At 39.0% G+C, this 25,213-nt stretch overlaps 1 protein-coding gene and 1 pseudogene across 2 annotated transcripts in view; both read left to right on the top strand.

The window, feature by feature from the left end:
• The window catches only part of ZFPM2 (zinc finger protein, FOG family member 2), a 446,479-nt gene that overhangs the window by 383,047 nt on the left and 38,219 nt on the right, over positions 1-25,213 (top strand). The window lies entirely within an intron of this gene.
• Positions 2,471-3,055, top strand: LOC105887764 (annotated as a pseudogene).

Genomic DNA, 25,213 nt, shown 5'->3' with positions numbered 1-25,213 from the left:
TCCTTCCAAATTGTATTGGATGTGTCTGTTCAGTGGAGACCAGCAACATGTAGCAAGATGTATTCCTTTTCAAGAGGATCTTCAAGGGAAGCAAACCAGTGCCTCTCCTCTCTTCTTTTCAAAAATTCAACATGTCTGTGAACCCCTGGAAAAATGACTGCTCCATGGAAAGTTCCAAATTTGTGGGGGAAAGCAATGTTATTGATAAACTATTAAAGATGAAATGCTACTTTGATTTACTTTTTTGTCACAATATGAAGTATCAATGTTTGAAAATCTACCTAATTTTAAACATAAATTTCTTATTCTCTATTCCAGTGAAATTTACGATATGCCAGGATAGTTAAATTTGCAAAGAACTAAAGTAGAAATCAGATCACACTGCAGATGCCAATATATCTATGAGCTGAAGTAGGATCCCATAAGGTTAGAGACCATCAAATGACATGAAGGCTATGTTAACCAGTTTGATGGAAGTGTTTCGGATTGTGTGTGAAAACACCACACTGTACCCCAGAAGTACATTAATGTACATAGTTACCATTCAACAAAAAAGAAAAAAAAAAAGGTTAGAGACCATCAAAAGAACGTGAACTAAATTAAAGATACCTTTGTACAATTATAGTATACGCTTGCTGTTTGGGCATACAAAAATACTTGCCAATTTTAGTATTCATCTTACAATAAATGGCTTTGACCTTGAGCCTCTAGTACACTTAAAAATTATGTAATTTGCTACATTGATTTCCCAATGTTGCATTTGTAAGAATCCAGTTTGGCTTCCTATGAAAAGTAAGCAGATAAAAATAAACATTTATTTAATACCTGCCACACAGGGCAAGCAGTTCATTTCTTCTACACAGGGTATAAAATGCGAAACATATTGATAATTTTTCAACAAATCCATGAGTCATATTATCACTACTGCACAGAGACTCTAAAAGCAGAATAAGAAATTAATGAACACTTGAGGAGTAATTGATACTTGGGCTATTTATTGGGTTTGCTAATGATTGGCTACACATGAGAGAATAGTCCACAAAAATATTGTAATTTATTTGACAACTTCTTCACAAGCTAAATATTTGATATTGGCTTCCATATACAAGGACTATTTTTGTACTCATATAATGCAAGTCCTTATAATGTCTCTAATACTTTTAATTGACATCAGATAAAACATCAGTTGCTCTTCACGTTGAAAGATAAACTGATATAACCACTGTTGTTTTATCAATTCATTAATAGTCTACATTTAGCCATTAATTATCTTAAAGTTCTTCCGCACACAATTCTTTATTCACTCAGCCAAAGTGTGTGCAATGCACACGGGATTTTGCTTATAGTTTTCAGGTGCTTGCTTGTGTTACTCATGAAGTCCATCTGTGGCCTTGTTTAGATTCAGACTTTTATACGTGGTAGACAAGGTATTTTTATGAGTTTTGAGCATAGTTTGAAATGCCCTCTCCAAAATTTTACTTATTTAGTGAAGAGAAGATAGTCTCTATGTAACTATTACTATTTTGGATGTTGTCAAATGATCCTTTATTGAAGTATTTTCCTTAGTCCGTAACTGAGCACTGCACCCTAATAAAGTTGATATCATCAGTGATGTCACTGGTGATGTCATGATGGTGGCAGCCATCAACATTGCAGCCCACAGACTGGGCACTCCCCAGGATCTCTCTAATGATTCTGGAGAATTCTCTGCCCAATGATGGGAAAAGGATTTGTCAGGCAATGCTGCCTATCTCATCAAAAGTATTGTTTGCACTGTGCTTAATATTTTTCTGCTTCTTTCTGTCCCTGAATGATTTCTTGAGGGCTCTGAGGATCAGGGAAGTGAAAAAAGGTACCACCCCAAACTTGAGTCTGTCCTTAGAGCCTTTCAGTCACTTGTTGTCTTGGCAATATCATTACCAGCTTTTTCTGGAGATAAATCCAAGGAACCAATCTTGAGGATGAAGGCAGACCTGGCACCTAATTCCTTACCTACCTGTGTACTTCAGGTGTCTGATTTCATTATGTTGGGGTTGATCTTGAGCAGTGTGGTAGAGAAGTCAGATAAACTCATATGTGAGGCCACCGAAGAAGCTTTCACATTGGTCTTCTTTGAGCTGCAAGCCCTCCACATAACTTTTTTTCAAATTTTCCAATATTGTATTAGGCAATTTTTTAGACATATAGTACAGTTGAAAGAATTAAAACAGTGACCAGCTATACACCTACTACATACATTTCATAAGTTTTCTCTTCTTCTTCATACATTCCACATGACTTTTAAATGCTCGTCTCTTCTTGTAATGGATACTGTCTTATAGGGAAGCAAAAATATAATTTTTAATGTGCACAGATACACATATGCCTACAGTATACATAAAATATAATTTTCTGCTATGTCCAGAACACATCCAAGAACCTAGAAAGTTGAATAAAAACAAAAAAAGCAGTCGCAGGTCACAGTGCTGACATGGCCAAGTCCAAGAACCACACAACACACAACCAGTCCCAAAAGTGGCACAGAAATGGCATTAAGAAACCCTGATCACAAAGATATGAATCTCTTAAGGGGGTAGATCCCAAGTTCCTGGGGAACATGGGCTTTGCCAAGAAGTACAACAAGAAGGGCCTGAAGAAGATGCGGGCCAACAATGCCAAGGCCGCGAGTGCACGTGCTGAAGCGATCAAGGGCCCCCTTCTAAAGCACAAGGAGGTTAAGACCAAGATTCCAAAGGGTGCCAGCCATAAACTCAGTCGACTTGCCTACATCGCCCACCCCAAGCTTGAGAAGCGTGTTCATGCATGCATTGCCAAGGGTCTCAGGCTCTACCAGCCAAAGGCTAAGGGCAAGGATCAAACAAAGGCCCAATCTGCTGCTTCGTCTGCAGCTCCAGCTTCAGTTCCAGCTCAGGCTCCCAAAGGTGCCCAGGCCCCCACAAGGGGTCCAGAGTAGAGGCATCTGTCTTCCATGAGGACAAAAGGACTGGTGTGACCTCTAGGCTGCTGTCTATATGGGGCTGGGGTCCTCCTGTGCTATTTGTACAAATAAACCTGAGGTAGGGGGAAAAAAAGCAGCTGAATTTAAATATATATGTACATTTGAGTTGAGGCAAATACAAAGTTATATGTAAACAAAAACTAAGATATCACAGAAGGTCAGTATTTTAGCCTAACACTATACTGTTGGAAGAATCCCTCAGACTTCACTCAGACCTCATGTCCTCTTTCCTAGTTCAGATACAATCTATACACACTGATGAGTTCACTTCTGAGCTCACATTGGAGTGTTTGTTGCCAGCAGGTGCACTGGCCATAGCTGGAAGTCAACAGGCAAAAAATAAAGGGAAAAAAATGTCACATCCTTAAGGACTACCCCTCAGTAGTCTCTGAGAATATGTGTACGTCTGTAAGCCAGTGCATGTGTCAAATGACCCTCTGTTCTCTGACCTGAGTGTCAGGATTATAGGCATGAACCACTGTGCTTGGCCACAAATTTGGGGTTTGATCTGGTAACTAATACAGATCACACAACTCAGTCACAGATTCCAAGAAGTGAATTACGTGTAGTTGTGATCTTTTTTGCCCAATTATTGGAAGCAAACTATACAAGTCTGTATGAATACTTAAAGGATATAATTGCATTATGTTTTTCCTCCTATTCCTAATGTTCAGTAATTTATGGAGGTTCTTTTTGTCTACGGAGATTGTATTTATCAATATTCAGACAGGAGATGCATTCTTGGCAACAGAACCAAAAATTCTCTATAATTTGTTTCGTAGAAAGATCCAATTTGGACAAATTTTGCTTTCTTTTCCTGAGAAAATGGTTTTGGCTGTCTTGCTGTGGATACTGTTGACGCCTCCTGTATAAACAGCAAGATGCTGTGCTGCTGCAGTTTCGCCCAGGACTCCTGGAAAGATTCCCTTTCAATAGCTGCTTTACAGACATCTTAGGAAGGTTTCAGAAATGGTAGGTTAGACGTTGGTGCAAAAAATAAGTAAAGAAAACACTGCCGATACCAATAATAGACGTCATGCTTTCAGGGCTATCTGGGGAGGACTGAATTTTTGTACAATTTTTACTTCCTTCGAACCCCCTTTCCTAATGTGGATCCTCCCCTAACCCCATAAATTACTGGGGTTTTACATTACTTAAAAATGCTCCTTGATGCTGGACAGCAAGGCTAATGGACTTAGGACAAAACAATTGATCTTGAAGGCAAGGGAATCCACCTAAATCCTATCTTTATGTGCTTCTTAATGTCATTACAGGCTTCACAGACAATCAAAGCTGGGTTCGGAAATAGCAACTATCCCACACGTTCGTAATGCATTTTCCTCATCTAGATAGATCCCTTCTATTATAAATAAAACATTTCACAAACACATGTTCATCCTTCTCTTTCCTCACTCCTAAAATGGTAAAAATATGGAGAAGAGAGGACTTTTGACCAAAGAATTGGCCAATATAAATATGAGAGCTATGTGATAATACCAACACAGTAGTGTTTATTCTAATGCATTAGGAAGAATGGAGCAATAAATAGATGATGGAAAACTATTTTCAAGCATAGAAATGCATCCTAAAACCAAAAAGTGTTGTAAAAGTGGCATAATTAGCTTCACTTATGACTATGCAATTTGATATTTCTAAAATACCAGAGAACTCCAACATACTAATATATTAATAGAATTATCTTAACGTCATGGAAAATAGAGCATAAGAAACATAGCAAAAGTTAAAATATTGCTCTATTTTGTTCATTTATTCAATAAATACTTATTGCATGCTAACTACATACCAGGCATTCTCCTAGACACCAAATATAGCAGCAAACTTGCTTCCTGTAGGGGTTTCTATTCCAATGGGCGAAAGCAGATGACCAACAAATAAATGCAGAAAATGTGTAATTTTTTAGATGGTCAAAATTATTATGGAGAAAAAGGGGGCAGAGTGGAAAAGTGAAACAGAGGAGATTTTCTATATAAGATTGTGAGGAAACCCCTCAATTAAGAAGGGGACATTTGAAAAACTCTAAGGAGATGAAGAAACAACACATGAAGCTGTCTTAAGCAAGAACATTGCAATCAGGGGTGGAAAAGTATTGGTATATTCTGTAAAAGGGTCTTGGTATATTCTGTAAATGGCAAGGCCAGGCAATGCCACGTCCAGGCAGAACAAACGAGAAGGAGAATGTGGCACCTGACCCAGAGGATCTAGCAAGGGAAACTGAGAAGCAACAGCCAGTAAGGTAGGAAAAATATGAGGAGAGTGTGCTGAGTGGAAGCCAAGGCAAGGAGGTGTTCCAAGGAGAAGCTGAGCTAAATTCTGCTGATATTCAAGTAAGACAAGGAGCAAGAAATGCTCCTTGATGTATCTAGAAACATCTTCAGTGACTCTGACAAGATCAGTTTCTTTGTGGTTGGGGGGAGTGAGCACCTATTACAAAGCCTGACTGGGAGATAACAAGCAAAGACCCCCATTTCAGTGAGTGTTAAGTGGGAGCAGATAATGAGAGCTGGAGCATTTTCATTTTGTTGTTGTTTAAGATCAAGAAATTATGGTATATTGTTTTGCTTATGGAGATGATCCAGTTGAGATCGAAAGTTATGTTTTCAGTAAAGAGCAGGGAACACCCAACAGCACAGTGAAGGGCGCATAGTGCAGGTGTGACGAGAGAGTGCATGGACACAGCTGCAGAGAGTTGTGTGGATGTTGAGGGGCGAATTAAGTTTTCTTTCGTTACTACAATGATCTTAGTGATAAGGAAGCCAGGTTGAGAGAGAATGAATGGAGAATCGGTGTTGAAGAGTGAATAGATTAGGGAAATGTATGATTGCTGGGAAACAACACTGACCCATTTAATGTCACTGGTTGTGAATTTAAAATAAAACCCATGCCTTGTGCTTTGCTCCAGCTAGTCTGCGCTGGGTGTAAATATGGAGTAGTTAGAAAATTGGAGTGAATGGGGTTGGAGTTTTGCTGGACTAAGCAAATAAGGAAAGGAAGTGTGAGGGAACTGAGAATATTTGCAAGGAAGGGCTTATGATAAGGGACACGGTGTCCAAGCTAGATAAACTGAGAAACAAGGATGTGAAGAGATGAGGGACAATGGAGAAAAGGTGGTAATATTGAATGTTGGGTCTCAGAGAGCTTAAAGAATGTTGGAGTGAAAATTCTAGAAAGAGTGAATTAGAACAGTAGGGCTATAGTTTGATAATGGGATAGTCAGATGTGAAATTATACAGGAGACAGTCACAATCACTGGTGATAAAAAGGCTTAGAGAGCAAGTGGTTAAAGGTGGGATAGAGGGCAAGTTCTTAGGTTGAGAAAAGGTCAAGAAAATGAGAGTTTGTCTGAATTGAGACAATCACTCTTTCCTTAGGCTAGATGCCATGGGATCAGCCTGGCTTACAGCAATCTCAAACTCCTGGGTTCAAGCAATCCTCCTGCTAATTATTCTATTTTTGAGTAGAGATGTGGGTCTCAGTCTTGCTCAGGCGGGTCTCAAACTCCTCAACTCAAAGTATCCTCCTGCCTCAGCCTCCCAGAGTGCTAGGATTACAGGCGTGAGCCACCATGTCTAGCCTGGGCGTTGTAGGTTTTGAAATCGCCAAAAATTAAATCAGGAGTAGTGTATTAGAGCTGAGGTCCCTGGTACAGGTCCATGACCCATTAGGAACTGGGCTGCATAGCAGGAGGTGAGCACTTGACGCTTCATCTGTATTTACAACCACTCCCCATCACCCACATCACCACTTGAGCTCAGCCTCCTCTCAGGTCAGCAGGGCAATAGATTTTCATAAAAGCACAAACTCAGAGTAAAACTGTATGTGGGGAGGATCTAGGTTGCACAGTCCTTATGAGACAATGCCTGGTGATCTGAGTCGGAGCCGAGGCAGTGATGCTAGCACTGGGAGCAGCTGCAAGTACGATTTCATTAGCAAGGAGGTTTGACTGCACAGAGATGGTAATGAATAAATTGTTTTCACATTCATATAAAAACCACATACTCCCCACATTCCATAGAAAAATTGTCTTCTATGAACCCGGTCCTGGGTGCCAGAAAGGTTGGAGACCACAGTATGAGAGGATCCAGGAACTAAGTTTCCAAGGAATAGGGCACATGACCTGAAAGTCTCCAAATGACTGTCAGAAGTAGCTACAGTATGATATGAGAGTCAAACAGTTTTTTTGAGGAGGGGAAGAAGAATAGTGTGCGATGAGAAGTACCCAAAACTATTCCCCCTTCAAGCCAAGTAATACGCAGTTCCCAACAATGACAACAGCAACCACCCAAGGCAGTAAGAGAAAGGAGGTAAAGCGAAGGTTCGTAGAGGCCGAGGTATGGAAGATTTTGCTGGTAACTTCCCTTGAGCACCAGCGAATGAGTGTGGGGAACTGCTGAAGTCTGGGAGAGGTAATCTCTGTCCAGGCTGTATGAAAATTAGACTATGGAGCTGAGGACCAGGAGAGTCCTGCTCTTAGGAATGACTAGGGAACATAACAAGACATAAATGCCACTATAAAATTAGTTCTAATGTCTCAAAGCTTGGAGAACAGAAACAAGGCTAGGCGTGTAGGTGAGAAAAACGTGGGCTGAGCAAGTACGTGCGGGGCCCTGGGCTTTCCCTCCTCTCAGGGTGCTGTGGAAGCTGGGAGAGGCAGGTGATCTTTCAGAAGCACCTGAATCTCTAGGGTCCTCTTGACCACCTTCACCCAACAGCGAACTTCTCCTGCCTGCACCAGGCCTTGTGTGCCTAACATTCTTCACTTCTGGTGCTTTTTATACCAAGTCTTTCATTGGTCTCTCGCTCACAATAAATAATCTTCCTCTAAGTCACTTTTCTATTAGACTGCTATCTCCCAAGCATGTATACTTAATGTACCCGGCCTACAAAGATACACTTTGTTCCATCAGCCTCAACTCCGTATGTTCTAAGTTTCTTCAGAAACTTGAAAGAGCACGTGGACTTTTGTACCCTTCAACCTATGAGATCATTTGCAAATCAAGTCACCTCTAAACCTTATGTCCTAAAAAAATCGTGTTTATGTTATAGACAGGCAAATACACAAATTACAAAAATAGCCTCTCATGACTTGTCTCTTTCTTTTTTCTACCTTGTTTAGAGAGCTGGGGTTCAGCACAAGAAGGAACAATGACTTCCCCCTTCTCTTGGGTCTTCATCGTTCTTTTCTTGCTCCCTGTGGAGGTGTGTACTCTGAGATGGTGAAGCCATGGTGCATACAGTGTGCTCAGTCCTTCCACTGGGGGCAGATAGACAGCATTGTCTCCCATGGTCGTTCATGTTCCCCACACTGGGATCATGGTCCCACCTCTACCTTTGGCTGGTCAGCAGGTCCCTTGCCTATAATCACACATGCATTAAATTCTTTAGGGTTGTACTCTGACTGGACCCTGGGGATGTCATGGACATCCAAAGTAGAGTAAACCCGGCTGTCATAGAGATTAAACAATCTAGTCAGAAAGGCAGATGCTAATGACTGTACGGTCACAAGGAGGAAGACAGCTCTTCAATAGCATATAACCAGCTACACACCCTGAAACAGGGTGTAAGTTTCTTCATGTCTGTGTGTGTGTGTGTGTGTGTGTGTGTGTGTGTAGGGGGAGGAAGATAAAGCTTTCATGAAGAAGTGACATTTGCCTGAGCTTAATTTTAAAGATAATCTTAAATAGGATTAGGATGAATTTTTCTATCCAAAAGGAATGGCACAACAAAAGGGCTGTGGCGGTGAGCGGTATGTTTGAATCATTTAAAGAAGGCCAGTGTGGTTGGAATGAGGAGAGAGAAATGATTTAGAGGCAGCTGGCGCCATATCATTTGCACAAACAGTCATAGCCCTGTGATCCCGCAGCTTCATGTAGGAATTGTTTGCTCCTCTTCTTTGTCAACTTTTGGCCTGGTCAATCTCAATTCTCTCTGTGAGTTTGAGGGAGTCATACGGACTGCACACGTCACTCTCCTGCATTTGTAGAATTGGACATATCACAAGCTCTAGCTCTTCTTTCTGTGTCACATCTTCCCCCTCCCAGCTCCTTAGTCTGTAATGGATCTGTACGTTATGGCCCTACGCAAGCTCTAGACAGTATTGGCTTTCTGTAGAGTGCTTCTGTGCAGAGAGGGCACACTATCATCATCTACCAAGCAACTCAGAGAGTGACTTCCTAATGTCTTATTAGATTAATTTACTATTGCTCAACATATAGGTATTGAATTGGATTGTCTTAAATATTTAAATTCTTCAGGTCAAAGCATCACACAGAGTATTTTGTTGGCATATGTGCATGGAAACCATCTCATACATGTATATATTGAAGTTAAATGGTTCATTTAATGGTTATTAAATGTATTTAATATGAAAATATGTATTTTTTCAAAAATTAAGCAAAACAAAGCAAGTTACCAATGTTATCTTTAACCTGTGTTATATTTGAGCAAAACATGGTTATCAAGTGATAACTTAAGAGAGCTGTGTTCTCAGGGTAGGGTATGTTTCCTTGCCCAGAATTTTTCATTTGTCAGGAATATTTTAGCTTGCTTAGATTTTGAGAATTAAGAATAATTTTTGAAGAAGGTGCTTACTGTTGTAGAATTATCATCAGCTTTTGTTATTCATCCCAGTTGTGACTTTAATGTTTACGCACAGGAGAATGGCAGTTCCATCTACCATATTGGATACACGCCCACCAAAATAACAATGCTTATTTCTAACAGAAACTTTTGAAGTGCAAGGATTGTGTACTGAAAATGTCCTTTTTCCCCATCGGAGTCTCTGAGTAAATGACTGGTCCATAGCTTTTTGAAAGAAATTCTTTGCGCCCCCCCACCCATATAACACAAAGTCAAAGAGTCTCCTGTGTGTCAGTTAAAGAGTTTTTGACCCAATCATTGGGATTTTTACAGCACCTTTTAAAACTGAGTCATGGTAGAGTGATACAATTCTCAATCTATTTATGCTAAGGATATTTGGGTAAAATATGCCATTGGTAACTCCCCTTATTTAATTATAACTGTCTAAATTTCAGTACTTCCAATGGGAATATTAAATAGCCTGGTTGGTATTCCCTGTTGTATAAAATACCACAGTAATAGCCAATGCTCCTGTGTGAAATGTGTCTATTAACATGCAGGGACTGGCCACAAATTATTGCTTAAAAGAAAAGCTAGAAAAATATGTGGCAATCACTGTTCTCTTAAGAGATATGTATGAAAGGGTTTTTGCTTTTGTTCTTATTTTTTGGTGAATTTTGATCAGTGTGGATAGTGAATCCTTTCCCAAACCTCAATTCTTCAGCAATTAACATTCAACCTTAAATCAAAAACTGTTGCCTCTAGTTCCCTTTGTTAAGACTAACACAGTCTTTAAGTTGACCAGAGGAGGCCAAGCTCGTAATTGCAGGTACCAAATATCAGCTACAAGACATTCGGAATTTGCTTTGCCATTCCTAGAATCCAACTATTGTAAACGTGTCATGAAAACTAGTCAGCATATTATATAATATTATTTCAAAATATTTTATTTTTCTCTAAAATTTATGGACACACGAATGAATCCAAAGAAACTGTGACACAAGAAAAAAACCTTTAAATGGTAATTAAGGGATTTTTTTTTTCTTAGTTCAGCATATAAAGACAAGGAAATGCAATAATTTTAATAATTAAGCATGCAGACTAATGCCCAGTTTTGCAGTACTAATAACAATTTCGCGTTATCATCTTTATTTTTAAGAGTGAAGAAGGCATTTCCTTAATGCACTGTACTGCTCCCCATGCCAGCTCTGCTCAGGCTCAGAATTTGATAATAACATTTCCAAATTGTAAAAATAAAAAATAGCATTCAAAAGTTTGTTAACTCCAAATTTCCAAATCTGCTAACTGAAAGGTTAAGTGCTACAGCACTTGACCTAAGAGAGAGTTTGTCCTCTTTTACAAGACCTGAGTATAAAGAATAAAGACGGCATTTTTCTTCTCTTTTTTAAAGAAGCCACATGTAATGTTCTCTGAGTTAAGTTTTACCATTCATAATGAATGCAGTCTCGCCATTCAAATGCGACCATAAGTACACAGAAGATAAGAATTTAATTAAATGTAGATTAAAACCAAACAGGAAAACACACTAGCTGATAATTTTATCCCATCCTCTGGCCATATTTTTTATACTTCCTTCTTGTTCTTCTTTGGGCTATAGCTTATCAACATGCCGATAGTACCATAACTCATTACATCTGATGGTGCAGCAGGACTGTGCAGGCTCTGTGCTTGGATTTCCAAGGCACTTAAAATGCAAAGCATGTAAATGTCTCTGTTAAATATACTAGTGTGGTAACCCTGGTGAAAAGGAAGTGATGCTGAAGAAATCTGTAAACCTCTCACAGGATGCATTCGTAGTGCATAGTAGCAAATGGAATTTTCTAAGTGGTACCCATACGTGAATTCACCCATACGTGGTGGGGTTGAGCTCTTTTAGCAACGGACAAGTTGAAGTGTCAATCAACTCGCTCAGTTTACTTCAATGTCTGTAGACTTGGGTACACCTGTATTTATTTCTCTTTGTAGGAGAATGACATTTTTTACATTATTGACTATAATGTTGTCACGTGATATCTTTGTGCTTGAACAATGCTCCCGTGAACCTTATATAAAATTATCTCTTATTATTTAATATAAACCTATTGGCATTGTGAAGTAGAGGCTGCACAAGACTAATGGTAGAAGTTGGATGGGATAAAAGGCTTTAGTTATTAAGACAATGTGTATGTGTTATTTGGACTTAATCAGCTTATCTATTTTTTCCAATAATTATTTATAATTATTGTAGAAACACTTTAATAATAAATAGTTTAAACCAATCCTGGTCATTATAAAGGAAGGCTCTAACCGAGCACAGTAATTTTTAATCTGAAGGAGAATACAGATAGGGTCTGTTAATTAAATATTGGACTAAGGTTCAGAATGTGAATGCATTCTTCGACATGCAATCTTGATTTCTTAAGCACTGATAAAACATAACTGAATCATTTATGTGTTTGCAGTCTCTATATCCAAATTGAAGAGCCTTAAGAAGTTTAGCATTCTGTTCTGTTTCTTTTTTTCCCCATCAACATAAAATGTTAAACATTTTTTGCCATGTAAGTTGGCAATACGTTGTTTTTGTTTTTGTTTTTTGTTTTTTTTTGTAATAGGTTATTTAGCTCATACTGATGAATAGGGTTTTCCACCTAAGATATCTCTGAAAAATGAGTTAGGTTTTGGCTCTCTAATGTAAGTTCTATCATGGAGTACTGAGTTGACTGCACCACCTTCTTGGCGTTAACTGTCCCATGGTCACATTGTACTCACATCGGTATAATAAGGTGGATTGATACAGCTACAACGTCTGCCTTTAGGAATAAGTCACAGGATCGCCCCAATTTTCAGATATTTCATCATCTAAGTAAACAATATTGTCTTGCCATTAAATCACTTGGAGAAGTGAGAGTCACCGTATAGATGTGAAGTAAGGTGCCATCGCTGGCTGCACTGAAATGCACTGGCCGGATCCAGACTGCGGGGAACAGTGCTGAGGCGTCAGCAATAGTCTCTATTAGCTCCCTTTCCCTTGGTCCCCTTTTCCACTATAATTTAGCTTCAGTGGCCATATTAAAAAGGAACCAAATAGAATCGTAGAGAGTAACAATACACTGCAAAATGGAGGAACATATTTCAGGATTTTGAAAAAATACATTGAAAATGTTTTTGTCTGCTAAAAATGTTTAAACATAAAAAGAAAACCAGTCGACCAGTCGGTATATATCTGCATAAGGTGTCAGAGGTAAAATCACTAAGTCTCTAAGGGAGACCTGCAGCCTCAGGGAAACACGTGGCCCTCCTGGTCCTTAAGTGCAGCCTTTTGACTGAATCCAAATTTTACAAAACAAATCCTTCTAGTAAAAAGGGTGGAGCAGAGAATGATGAAGCTTTTCTTGCCTCTTTTGGTGCTTACAAAAGAAAGATCTTGAGGCTTGGCACCTGTGGCTCAAGTGGCTAAGGCGCCAGCCACATACACCTAAGGTGGCAGGTTCAAATCCAGCCCAGCCCGCCAAACAACAATGATGGCTGCAACCAAAAAATAGCCAGGTGTTGTGGCAGGCACCTGTGGTCCCAGCTACTTGGGAGGCTGAGGCAGGAGACTTGCTTGAGCCCAGGAGTTGGAAGTTGCTGTGAGCTGTGATGTCACAGCACTCTACCCAAGGGGACAGCTTGAGGCTCTGTCTCAAAAAAAAAAAAGAAAAGAAAGAAAGATCTTGAAATCAGAAGGCCACAGCACCCCTGCCCTGCAGGCGAGGCTTGTCTTTCTCTCCTCTCTAGAACCCTGAGCTCCGTGAGAGCCATGCTCTCTCTCTGGACACCCTGCCAGATGACTGTTAGGTCGGAATAAACAAATGCTGTCTTTTTTAAGATGGAAAAGTGAGAGAAAGGAAGGGGAAGGGGGAGAAGTAGAATGAGAGCAAGGCTGAGAGGGAGAAAGAAAGCACAGGTGAAAAACAGGAGAGGAAGAAAGACGGGGAGGAAGGGAGAGGTTGAGAGGGAAAGGGAGGCCGAGAGAACGGAGCTCTCCTGGACTGTGCTAGTCTGTTGTCTGTAGTACTTTGTCAGGAGGGAACTAATGCTGGCTAAAGAAAAGTTGGGAATTTGTGCATAACAAATATTTGGAGAAAAATATGAAAGTGTGAGTATGCAAGATTTCTCCTGGGCCACAGCAGTAAACGTCAATGGAACCAAACACAGAACAAGCAGTTTGTATTTGGTAGGGCTTTGTTAAGGGTAAAACAGAGAGAAAAATGGGGTTCATATTTATTGATTACCTGCAGTGCGTTGAGACCTGATTTGTTATTTTCCTGAAACCCCTGTAGACTGAATTATCTACACTTTACAGATTCCGAAACTAAGTCTCAGGGAGTTTGAGTAACTTCCATCAAAGAGCTCAGAGGGTCCAGAGCAGTTTGCCAGAGGCTATCTGTCCTGGTCTGCTTTCTGCTTGTCTCTGCACAAAACCTGCTTCCTCCGAGGGTGTGGTTTCAGTAAATTGCGATTGTGTTTTAACTGTAATGAAATGGCCTTATTAATAAGTTAATTGTTTGAAAATTTTCTCTATGTTACTATATCCTACTCACTGCTATATCCTAAAGAGTTGTTTTTTTTTTTTTAACATTTTACTGTTAGTAGGTAAAATTGGGGTCTACATTTTAAAATCAGTATGATTCAAGACAAATGAAATTAGATGCGTAAATGATCTTTTGGGACATTTTTAAATGCCTATTTCTAAATTATATGTTAGACATTTTTTCTGCTGTCCTGATTTGATGGAGATCTTTGGGAAATGAGGAATTTTATGCCATATACTCTGTTCGTCTATTCTGATGATACATCTCAGGATGCTACAATTCCAACTGTTTTCTTAAGGCTGAAATGAACAAGAGTAAAGCTCATAATTTGCTTGATTCAGAGGAGAAATATTGGCAGCGCACGACCAAGATTGCCAAGAGGGAAATTGGTGAAATATATCTTAGAGGCAACTGTGGCATTTTAAATATAAATGTAAGAAATCCAGTTTGGGAGAAATATACAAAAGGATTTTTATAAAGAAAAGCTTACCCTGGAACAAAGCTAAAGGAAGCTTTGGCCACCCAGAATGTTCTAACACCCCCCTTTGTCTGAAGGAAGCTGTGTTCTCATCCAGACCTCTAATAACTGAATTATCAGTCTAGCACGCAGACTTTTACGTTGAATGCAAGGTAGACTTTTCAATCAGATTTGATAATTTCTTCTACGTATTCTCTGCTCACCAGGTATGAATAGTAGCGCAATCAGCCAAGGGAAAATGTTTTCCTTCCCATAGTCACACCAGGCAGACTTTAAACATGTTTACTAATGCTGAAAAGTACACACCTGACTTATTTTTACCTTTGCAAACTATGTGGTGGTTACACAGGGAAATCAACATGGCTTTCAGGAGCCTGCCTAGCAGGAGAAAATCATGTATGTCTCAAATAATGAATCAAAATAATGATGAGAGAGCGTGGAAGTTAAAATATTAGTAAAACGTCTGGGTTAATGGGTAGTTACAGTTACCCTCATGGCCGTGGCAAAACATGAAGTCAGATTGTAAGGAATGCGTGTTACAGCGTTAAACAATAACACGTTCTTCCCGGGAAAACTGAAATGACAGGTGTAGCCATGGATGCTTTAAGCGTATACTCTGACCTCAAGACTCCCAATCTGCTACAGTCTGTGGAGCACATACTGTGGAGTCAGAATTGTGCTTAGGGAAAGAAGAACTAGAGAATGTAGTGTGGGAACTTCATCTTATTTACTGCAAAATATGTTTTTCAATGTCTTATTGAGATAACATTTTAAAAATAAAATGGAAATGAACATCTCCCTGACGGCTTACCTCCCCTTTCTCATTTTCTTAAGCACAAAAGGAGGTTGATGAGTGATGGAGGCTGCATTTATGTAGCATTTTAAATGGATAATGCTGTGGTATTTGACCTCAGGTAGATTGTTTAAAAAAAAAAAAAAGTTCTTCCGCTGAGGGTCTCTTAGTTATATTTGAAGCTAGATTCTTTGTGCATTTTCTTTGATTTAAATGGTTTGCCTTAATGATCGGCGCTCATAGGTTTCAGCATTATGCAGAAGATGAAAATAAAACTAGCATTAGTGGAATCCATATTTCTGAAATGCATTCGTTATTGCATTTTGTAGTTCTCTACAGATCATTACTTTGTGCGTGGTTTTGCTCCGATTTGCAATTTGGTCTAATTCTCAGTCACAATTTTTACATTATAACCCACTGAGGATTTTATTTTTTTTTCATTTCAGTAACCATTATTTGAATCATAAAAAAATGCATTACTGTATTCATAATGTACTGCTCATGTGACAGTTTCTGAACTTTCATATTCTTTTCTGTAATGTGCCGGCTTAGCAGCCCATAAAAGAGACATATTGTTTGTAATGTTTCTTACCCACAACAAATGATGTGATTCTGGGGTTTATGAAATGGCAGTAGTTTGCTAAATTTGTGATTCTTCTGTGTTCTATCGTCAAGAACAGTTGTACATCTGCTCAGCACAGACTTTCAGAGACTCTGAACTTTAATTGAGGAAAAATAATGAGGGTTCAGGGACCACTGATACAGAGTCCGTTGCAAAGCAGGTGTCCTGTTGCCAGATCAATGGATTATTTACTCCTTTGTCACAAACAGGAAACAGTTGGTTGTTTGTGGGGACTACACACATGTTTTTAAGCCTCTGTACGTGTTTTCTCCTTTGTCAAACTGGAACATTTTAAATGGTGCTTAGTTTATAACTTAACTATATTGAATAAACACACGACACATAATAAAGAAAAAATGAACCACCTTCTTTGAAATGAACTTTAGGAGTAGTTTAAAGAATATACATCACATATGCTTCCAGCCCTTACCTCCTCGATTGATAAGGTTGCAGTCAGAAACCCTCTATACAATTGCCTGAATATCTCTCTGTCTCTTATGGACGTAGGAGAATAGAAAACAGAGGGAAATCTACAATATTAATTGTTGATTGTTTAGATGTTCATTAGGACACGGGAACAGTTTGAACAAGTTTTTCAAACCACCTGAGTAGAATTTTCTTGTGCTCTAATGGGGAGAGGGCAGGGAGCAAAGCTCAGAATGCCTCTCGGCGTGCATAAAACAAGTGCTTCAAGCTTCCAGAAGGCATCAGATTTCTGAATGTGTGGGAGAAATCTCTGACACACCTGAGCAGGAGCAACCCCAGGGGCCAGGGTCGCCCAAAGGGGGCGTGCTCCTCTCTCACTGCTTCTCATTAGCAAACCAAACAAAGGGGCTGTGGGATGCCTGGAATTAGCTGCAGTTTTCACCATGACAAGTGACTTTTTTGTTACATAATGATATGCTGGGCATTTAAATCCTAGGTTCTAGAGATCAGTGGTTTAAATTCTAATGATGGGTTTTGTGGCATGAAAGTCTGACTTTTAACACTTGGAGATTGGAAACCATATAAACCACACCATAAACTTTACACACAGGGCCCACCTAGAGACAGCTCCTCTGAGCCCTCAGTGCAGTTCACATACACCTCACCTCTCTACCAGAAATGTTACACTCGAAACTATTCTGGGGAATACTCTTCTATTTTACTATACATCTCTCTAATGCCTTTTGGAGTTGAGGTTATCACTGGCGATCTGAATTATGTTGGAAAGAACCAGAGAAAAACAAATTTATGCTTAAGAAAAAGAAACTTGAATTTCTAAAATGCAAATGATGACCCTAAATCTGTTAAGGATTCAATAACTTCAAAGCACATCTAACCAAAAAACGAATTTTTGATACTCTGATTCAAGTGTTTTACAGTTTAAAAACACATTGGTTAAAAAAAAATTGCCTTTTTCTTATTGATGAATGATATATCCATTGCTACATGATGTAATAATGTTAACAATGCCTTTTCCCTGCCACAGAGTAGTGACAAAAATATCATTGAATATAGAAATGAAAATAATACCCTGATCTCTGTTCCTACCAAATAATTGCTACTAGTTACATGTGTCATTCTTTAAGTGAGCATTGGATTTTATACTGCCATCTCACTGTTTATCCTTAGTATGGATCCTGTCCTATTGTTCACATTTCTAGAATACTATTTAAGAACAGTTATCTTTAGATTTTTAAGTCCTGGTTCCTAAATATTAGGTGCAAGTATTCACTAGCTAGTTTTTCATCTGGTTTTAATTACAATAATAAATATAATTTATTGTTATTTATTAACATGGTAGGGTTGGCTTCTCCATCAGTACTGTCGGAATAAAGGACACATGAAGTCCACTTTTTCCTAGTGAGATGAGTGGGTATATGGGCTTATGATCAATGAATTTCCACTGAGCACAAAAGCTAGATTGGGGATCAAGGCAAATTATAATTATGCACGATGAGGGAGGTGGCTGCTTCATTTCTATTGATGAGAGGGCTTAAATTTAGAGATAACTTAAAGTTATTTCATTTAAAAGCCAATATCAGCAATAAGTCTATATTCAACAAGCTTGATAAAGACGGCCACTGTCTTGAAAATATGTAGCATCAGAAATAGAATTATCCATTCTGTCTTAGGGCCACTGCCTTGAAAATATGTAGCATCAGAAATAGAATTATCCATTCATAAATGGGTGCTTTATTCTAGACAGCAAGAAGGAGTAAGTCAGGCTTCGAAGCTCTGTCATACCAGGCAGAGATGAAAAGTTTGAGATGAGGTGACATCCATGAACATTCTCTGAATAAAAGGCATCAGGAACAAAGTCTTTGTCTAAGACCCCTGATCTCTAGAGATGAATATTCTGCCTGAATTTCTTATTCTGTCATCTGCTGTTCTAATTTCTCAGAAAGAATATAAGACACATGAATGGTAAAAGAGGCGTGGTAGTGACTAACCATTTTTTTTTTCTATCAATGGAGGTAAAATGTGGGATTTTCCCCCCACCCCTCCTTTTAAATACAGATGCGTCTGAGGGTAAACAGAGAACAAAACCGGAGCATGATTGTTAAGCCCCAACACGACTGGTGCGACATTGGCCCTGGCTGAAGAAGATTTAAGCAGCTATTGTTGGGAGGATTTTTGTTGTGGGCAAACAAGTCTGCCATAGATATGACCTTAAATGTATCTGCTTTGCTACGCTTTGTGGTGACCAGAAGCGATGTAATGTGAGAGAGGGTGTGTGTGTGTGTGTGTGTTGTAATAGTTGTAGCAGCCCCAGCAGTAGGAAGGACAGAGAAAGGCAGCACTGTTTGCAGGAAGTTATTTAGTTGAATGAAAACGTGGCAAAATACTGAAAACCTTCGTTGTTGGGAAAATGGAACTTGATTATCCTGGAAATGAAAATTATGTAAGAAAGACATTTGAAAGACTTCTTAATGATTTTATTGACATAGTAAAAAAAAATATTTTCCAACTGAAGTTTCAGGGCTATAATAAAACCTTTATGTCAAAAATTACCCTTATGCAAAGAGAATAAAAAGCATGCTGCAAGCCTTTCAGAAATGCCATTTTCAGAATACCTTCTGATGATTATTGGGCTCTTTTTTCTGGAAAGTTCTATAGAGAATATATTTTAATTAGCTTCCACTTGATACCACTCCCAACTTTGACCCAGTGTGTGATCATATAGAATACATTACAAAAGAACTGGTCATTTGAGTGCTTTAATATAGCTTTGCATTAATGTCAGACATCATTTAGACAAGGCATTAAAAGTGTGATTTTAATGACTGAAGTGTGGTGGGTAGAAGAGGCTTAATCTTTATAGGAAGAACAATTTCAATTAGCTCTAAAATATTAATTTGTTGGTACAACTATATACTCTAATGTATTTGGCTGCAAAACATCTTATGAATAATACATTGCCAGAATCCACTTGTCTTGTTATGTAACTAATGCTGCCTTTTTAAAAAAAACAAGGGTTTCTAATTTTATAACCACCATGATTCAGTTAAAATTAAAAAAAAAAAGCCTTGATCATTTTTAATGTCTAAGCTTTTCTCTGCTCCCTTCCCCCAAGGTAATTTGTAAGGCTATAAATAAAGTATGCAATCTCTGGCTAGTAAGATATTGAATAGGTTTTAAACATGATATGGCTATCTGTCTTAAAAATTTAAGGGCATTTTTATTTATTTGTTTACACGGTGAGTGTAAGATATTCTCCCTGGAAACAATTTGTCTTACTGTGGAAAGTGTAAAAATATGAGAACAAAAAAATCACTGCCTACCTTAATCCTACTATTGTGTTTCTGGGAACTAAAAATGCTGCCATCCTAGCTTCTCCTCTCCCCGAATATCTCCCTGGGGCCTTATCTTTCCATTGTGCTGGCTGTTTATTGCAACATCTTGGCACTGGTTTGCATGACTGTGCATGTGGCCCTACCTTAAGGTGAGTGAGAACCACGCAGGTAGAAACCCCGTAACCCTTTTGAAAATACGCTGTTTTTCCCTGCAGCTAACCAGAAATCCGTGATGCTCCTGTAGACTCCTCAGGAGCTGCCTATACAAGTCGAAATGTAGGCGTCTCTAAATGGCATGCACACTGTACACCACCAAGGAGCAGTCACCTCCTGGCCTGGGGAGCTTTGAGGCTCCTGTGACACAGCACCAGAACAGCTGGATGAAAGACACAAGGCTCAGGGGGGCAGGCAAAGGTGTCACACATCCTGACAGATGCCCCCAAACCGACTAGGGAAGGAGGAACAATGGCTCCTATGGAGGTGGACCTGAGAAGCACACGTTCTTTTCTATAACTCTCCTAGTCACTCCCTTTGTCATCGGGGCACTGGTCCCATTTAGCCTGATTAATTCTCCTATATACGAAAACAGATTTATTTTAATTTAACTCTTGCACAATGTGAGACCGGAGAGGAGAAAATGCTGAGTTTGATAGCAAAGCAGAGTCCCACGGATGCAGTTTTTAAACTAGGTAAAGGAGGCTTTTGTAGTAGATTTCATGCAGCAGTTGGCATTGGCAGTATTGCAAAAAGAGATGTATTCTGTTGTGCTCTGTTTGATCAAGTGCTAAACCCGTGTGATCAATAGAGAGACAGATGTCGGGTGCAGATGGCGATGCCGTGATACCTGGGGCAGCGCGGGCCTGCCAGAATGACAGAATGGGAACAGGGAAGAGCAGCAATGCAACAGAATGTGACAAATGAAATTAGGGTTTATACTAGTCGATAATTTACAGCTAATACAAAGTGACAGAATTTTTCAGTACCCAGTATATTTTACTTCCAGTAATGCTGTAGCCAATAAAGGCATATTTCATGCAACATAATAAAATGAAAGCTGTGGGGAAATATAGTCCAACCATTTTTTATTGTGTTACAACTTTTAAAATTGATCCCTGAGAGAATACTAATAGCATGCAAGTCTTGTTAGAGTGACGTCTAAGGCATTTTATCTCCAAATTTATAGCAGCCCAATCACTTATTCTCATTGTATATTAGACCCATAAGTTAAAGGCAGATAACTCTGTGATGACTCCAATGCATAGGCTTCCCTTTAAAAGATGTACTGTAAAAAAAAAAAACTCTTTCAGGCCATGTATAAAATTATAAAAACAATTATTAATTTCAACTTATTAAAAACATTTTAATTTCCTATATTAATGGGAATGTTTAAGCAGTCACCTGTGTAATTAAAAATGAAAATCTAAGTACATATTAAAAATTTCCCTCCAAATCCAGGACAAAAGCCACAGTTATTATATTTGGAATATATTTTATGACTCCCTAATTCAAAATACATTGATAAATACTTTGAAGTGACAACTTTTGCAATAGTGGTTAATGCATCTGTGGATGTCCTTTTGTGACTGAAATGAATTCTCCATATTCTTGACCACACACTCAGACTCTGTAGCCAGCTGCCAGCAGTCTGGGGACGGTGCAGGGTACATGAACATGCCCATCCCTAATCGAAACTAGGCAGTGGGTTCTTTTCTTTCTGCCTTCACCTCCCTTGATTCTCCTCATTCTGCTGGACTTCTGGTGTTCACAAAAGGGCTTGTAAGTCTGGGACCTCTCTCCCCACCCACTTCCCTCATCATTCCAATGTTCACCAAGCACTAAAATCCTAATCTGTTGCCCAGGGCTTTTATAACTATATCCACATGAAACTCTGAAGATGAATGTCCACAATCAGGGATCGTTCCCTAGAAGGCACGTGGGAGAGTACAGGAATTTCCTTGCATTTATACAGGTAAAGTCATGGGGAGGAAGACCCACAACCACCTGCGACAATGACAAATGAATATTAGCAATATCAGCATGAAATAATCCTTGCTTTCAATGAACTTTCCTGAATTCCTGCTTTGTGAATACCAAAGGAAAACCAAAGCATAGTCTTTGATGAAAATTATCACCACCCGCCCTCCCCCCTGCCTCCTCCTTTTCCCTCCTTCATCCTGGGCTATAGTTGTATTTTATCTTTCATACACAGTTATGATTTAATAAAAAAAAAAGTTAAGAGAAAAAAAATAAGAAAAGGATCACCAAATATCATTTACAAACTGTAGCATCAATGAAGGTTGACAAGGTCATGGTGCCCTCTGTAGTTCTGAAAATTTGGGGAATTTTGATTGTGTAACATAATGTATGCTTGGCTCACTCTCTCGCTCTCTCTCTCTCTCTCTCTCTCTCTCCTCTTTCTCTCTTACTTATTCCACACACTGTACACCATAGTAGTTATTTTGATATGACAGCTAGGCTAAATTATATCTACTCTCCATAGTTGCGCCATAACTCAAGTTAATCTAAATTTAAATAGAAAAGCCTTCTATAGATGAACTCAGACACTATAATGGATATTTATAATTACTAAAAATGATATAGCACTAATGTTCTAGATATTTCAACAGACATTATGCTTTGGGGCTTTTTACTTCAGTTGTTTGATTTCTAACATAACAGAAAAAAAAATCTTACTCCATTTTTAGGAGACTTATTGTAAAAATTTTAGGAATATGTTAATCAAAAATGTTAACTAGATTTTTAATAAGGAGACTGGTTTCCATATGCATTCCTAAGTCGTTCTAATCTACCCAACCTGAGAGCTGTAATAGGAAGCTAAGCCACTATTAACTTTGAAGGCTTATACGGAAAGCATGCCTCAGGTAGTTGGCGTGTTACGATATGAATGGATTATTCATTTAGGAAGACATCCACAGCTGGACCCAGCGTCATTATAGGAAACTCAGGCCTGACAGTAAAGGGCTTCCAGGCCTGTGTTAACAAGCATCTGTTTAGATCATGACATTCCCTTCCAAGTCATTTTCAATCTGCCAAAAGTAGGGGGCTAAAGTTTAGGAAGGTAGAGGCCATAACGTGTGCTTACTGGATTCTCACCCCTACGTTACTCCTTTCCACACCTCACAATGAGTAGGCTTTAGACCCATAGAAAATTATTTCATTTCCAGCTTAAAAACTCATCCAGAGTTGTCTATGGTGGCAGTATTTATTGGCATGGAATTATCACTTTATCCCATTTGTCAAGTTTAGTCTTTGAAGCAGCTAAAAGGAACCAAACTACCAGCCCTTTAATTTTAAAGATGAAGAAGTCAAGACCCAGAGAAAGCAGATGGGTTTCCCACATGCACCGTGTCACATACTATAAACTGAAAAAGAAACCAGTTTTCTTGACTTTGCCATCATGGCCAAAGGGAAGCACAGTGCCAGCAGACCTGGATTCTTTCCCTAAGGCAAGACTCCTGTCCATGATCTCAGCCTTACACATTCTTCATGAGCCAGCTCTAATCCCATCTCTTTTCCGAAGGCCTCTGCCTCCTGTAAACGTAATGATTTTCTACTGCCCTAAACTCCTGTAATGAGTGATGTTGTATGATTCAGCTTAACACGTGAATTGTCCCTTGATAACTACATGTGTGAAGTGTGTGTGTGTGTGTGCGCGCGCATGTGTGTTTTTTTACCCAAGTGGATAATAACTTGTTAGTGTCAAGGAACTTGACTTTATTAATATCTTGAACTGTAATCCTAGTAGGAATGGTAGAATGATGAATGTATTTATGCATGAATGAATTCAGCCATGAATTCTCTTCATTCACCGTGACCCTCTCTCCCCTCATACCATGCTTATTGGTGCATGCAAGAGGAGGCCTCCTTAGTGTTCCTGACCAGTGCCGGGGATAATGATATCCCTTCATTTAACAAATATTTATTGTTTGCCTACATGTGCTGGCTATTCTCATAGCTTTTAAGGCGATGACAGTGAACAAAACAGAGAAGACTTGATTTTCGCAGCTCTGGGAGGTAGACACTAAATTGGCTGAGTCGAAAGGTCAGCCAATGAGTTGAAATTATCCTGGGAGAGTTCAGGGCATATATGGAAAGAGTTAGAATGTTAAAGAATGGAATCTGACCTACATGGGAACTCAAGGAAGGCTTCCCTGATGGATAAGAGAGACTTGCAGTGTGGAGAGAGTATCAGAGGACAAGTTAAAGGAGCAGCATGTGTCAAGGCCCAGTTGGCCAAGGGGCCCGGAGCACAGTCAGAGAAGAAATTCACATGTAGGTCTCATGCAGCATATATATAGGGTGGACACAAAGTTCATGTGCATTTAAAATAATTTACTAAATTGCACACGAACTTTATGAATACCCTATAATTAAAGAAATTAGAAGGAGTGCAGAGCTGGGTGGTGTTTCAGTACTGCTGGGTGTTCCTTCACCAGTGATTCACTTAAAACAGGCTCAGTCCTCATGCACACATCTGAAGCTTAACTTGTGTACCTGATTTTATTTGATTAATTATTCACAGTGAACTATATTTAAAATAAAAGCACATATAAACTTAAGTATGCTTCCTGTATAAAGATTTTGGGTTTAAAAAAAATATGTAGGATATTATATAAGGGAAATAATAGTGTGTTAAATATATACCATGCAAGGATATATGATTTTGATTTTATTGTATAGTTTAACATCTGTCTATGTTTTTAAGCAGGAAACCAGGACTTCTTTAGGGAGAGGATAACAAGAAGATACATTTGAACAATTAACCCACTTTTGAAAGGTTGTAGTATTTCAGATCACATTTTCAAATAGGGGATAGACGTCAAGCAAAACCAAAAGCAAGTAATGGGATGTATTATTTATGACTGAATTGCACTACCTTGATGTGTAAAGTAAATCAAGGTAGTGTCAAGGAACTTGTTTGTTTTTGTTTTTGTTTTTGTTTTTAGATAGAGTCTCCCTCTGTCACCCTGGGTAGATTTCCCAGATGTCATAGCTCAAAGCAACCTCAAACTCTTAGTCTCAAACTGTCCTCTTGCCTCAAATTCCCAGTTGGAACTCCTCCGTGAGAATTCCTCCCAGCTGGAACTATAAGCTTCTGCCACCATGCCTAGCTAGTTTTTCTATTTTTTTTAGGAGAGATGGGGTCTCATTCTTGATTGGGCTAAATTGAACTCCTGAGCTCAAGCAGTCCACCTGCCTCAGCCTCCCAGAGTGCTAGGATTACAGGCGAAAGGCACCATGCCCAGCTTGAACTAATATTTTCAAGTCCTTTTTCTGTGCTAAACATTTTATTTGTACTATACTATCCTTGGAATCACCCTAGGAAGAAGGAGATATCAGAGAAATCAATT

The sequence above is a fragment of the Otolemur garnettii genome, unplaced genomic scaffold (genome assembly GCF_000181295.1).
Source record: "Otolemur garnettii isolate 467f Iridium unplaced genomic scaffold, OtoGar3 scaffold00004, whole genome shotgun sequence".
NCBI classification, from domain to species: Eukaryota; Metazoa; Chordata; class Mammalia; order Primates; family Galagidae; genus Otolemur; species Otolemur garnettii.
The sequence above is the reverse complement of the archived record's forward strand: the minus strand, read 5'-3'. Positions and strand labels throughout refer to the sequence as shown.